We start from the raw sequence: 2,545 nt of genomic DNA, 5'->3' as shown, positions 1-2,545 counted from the left end.
AATAAACTCAAAGACAAAAACCACATGATCATCTCGTTAGATGCTGAGAAAACATTTGACAAAATCCAACAGCCATTTGTGATTTGGAAATCACAAATGTTCAGGAATACAAGGCCCATACCTAAAAATAATAAAAGCAATATACAGCAAACCAGTAGCCAAGATCAAACTAAATGGAGAGAAACTTGAAGCAATCAGGGACTAGACAAAGCTGCCTACTTTCTCCCTACCTATTCAATATAAGTCCTAACCAGAGCAATTAGACAACAAAAGAAGATCAAGGGGTAACAAATTGGAAAGGAAGAAGTCAAAATATCACTATTTGCAGATGATATGATAGTATATATAAGTGACCCTAAAAAATCCACCAGAGAACTTCTAAATCTGATAAACAGCTTCAGTGCAGTAGCTGGACATAAAACTAACTCAAACAAATCAGTAGCCTTTCTCTACACAAAGGATACACAGAATGAGAAAGAAAGAAAGGAAACGAAACCCTTCACAATAGTCACAAATAATATAAAATACCTTGGTGTGACTCTAACTAAGAAGTGAAAGATCTTTATGATAAGAACTTCAAGTCTCTGAAGAAAGAAATGGAAGTTCTTAGCAGATGGAAAGATCTCCCATGCTCATAGATTGGCAGGATTAATATAGTAAAAATGGCTATCCTGCCAAGAGCAATCTACAGATTTAATGCAATAACCATCAAAATTCCAACTCAATTCTTCTCAGAGTTAGAAAGGGCAATTATTAATTTCTTTCTTTATTTCTGCCTTGACCAAGTTATCATTTAGTAGAGTGCTGTTCAGCTTTAATGTGGGTGTTGGCTTTCTATTATTTATGTTATTGAAGATCAGCCTTAGTCTGTGGTGATCTGATAGGATGCATGGAATAATTTCAATATTTTTGTATCTGTTCAAGCCTGTTTTCTGACCAATTGGTCAAATTTGGAGAGTGTACCATGAGGTGCTTAGAAGAAGGTATATCCTTTTGTTTTAGGATAAAATGTTCCTTAGATATTTGTTAAATCCATTTGTTTCATAATGTCTGTTAGTTTCACTGTGTCTCTGTTTAGTTTCTACTTCCAGGATCTGCCCATTGATGAGAGTGGGGTGTTGAAGTCTCCCACTATTATTGTGTGAGGTACAATGTGTGCTTTGAACTTTACTAAAGTTTCTTTAATGAATGTGGCTGCCCTTGAATTTGGAGCATCGATATTCAGAATTTAGAGTTCATATTGGAAGATTTTACCTTTGATGAGTATGAAGTGCCCCTCCTTGTATTTTTTGATAACTTTGGGTTGGAAGTTAATTTTATTCAATATTAGATTTGCTACTCCAGCTTGTGTCTTTGGACTATTTGCTTGGAAAATTTTTTTCCAGCCTTTTACTCTGAGGTCGTATATGTCTTTTACCCAGAGGTGAGTTTCCTGTACACAGCAAAGTGTTGGGTCCTATTTATTTGGCCAGTTTGTTAGTGTATGTCTTTTTATTGCAGAATTGAGTCCATTGATATTAAGAGATATTAAATAAAAGTAATTGTTGCTTCGTGTTATTTTTCTTGTTATAGTTGGGATTCTGTTCTTGCAGCTGTCTTCTTTTAGGTTTGTTGAAGGATTATTTTCTTGCTCTTCTAGGGCATAATTTACTGTGGGAAATAAAAAGGGACCTGGGGAAAGGGGATGGAGGGAGGATAGCCCATGTCTGGCCAGAGTTCCACCTATGCTCTGAGCAGGCAGACATGGGAGGTCTGCCAGATACTTTCTACTAGGCCTCGGGTGGGTATCAAAGCCTCTGACCCACTTGATGGGGGGGTGGGCAAAGGGCAGCCCCTGAAACCAAAAGGGGCCCCAGGGTTATACCCTATAGGCCCAGGGTTATGGGAGAGAGGGTTTAGGGAAAAGAGGTCCCCACACAGGTGAGAGTGAGCATAGCAGACTTTGGCTGGAGCACAGGAAGGCCTTCCATCAAGAGATTAGAAATGGCTCATTCGGAGAAAGCCTATTCCATCCTCCAAGTGCAGCAGGCCTTGATGAACAGAGACAGTCTATGGTTTTAGAGCTTTATTATAGAAAGACAGGGGTAAAGAGAGAAGGTGGGGAGAGGGGGAGAGAGAGAGAGAGAGAGAGAGAGAGAGAGAGAGAGAGAGAGACTGGCCATGGGCAAGAGGAGACAAAGGGGAAAAGGAGAGAGAGAAGAAAGATGAGAGAGTAAGAGGGAGAGAGAACAAAGAGAGGAGAGGAGAGGAGAAGAGAGAGAGGAGGGGGGATAAGAGCAAGGGAGCAAGAGGAGTGAGAGGCCTGAGAGAGAAGAGAGCAAGGAGAGGCCAAAGGCCCCTTGTAAAGTATGCTGCTATCTTTTCTGTTGCTAGGTAACTGGGGAGGAGTTTAGCCTGAAGGTCAGAAGCTTGGGACATTGCCTATGTGACTGTTAGCCACACACTTCTCCTGTGGTGGCTGAGGGGGGTGGTAACTTCGACAGACGCCAGGGTTCCAGGAGACATGAGAGAACTCGTTCTGTCCCGTGTAGATGAATTATCACCG

This window comes from Mus pahari, chromosome 4, assembly GCF_900095145.1.
Source record: "Mus pahari chromosome 4, PAHARI_EIJ_v1.1, whole genome shotgun sequence".
Taxonomy (NCBI): Eukaryota; Metazoa; Chordata; class Mammalia; order Rodentia; family Muridae; genus Mus; species Mus pahari.
This window is presented reverse-complemented; position numbering follows the sequence as displayed.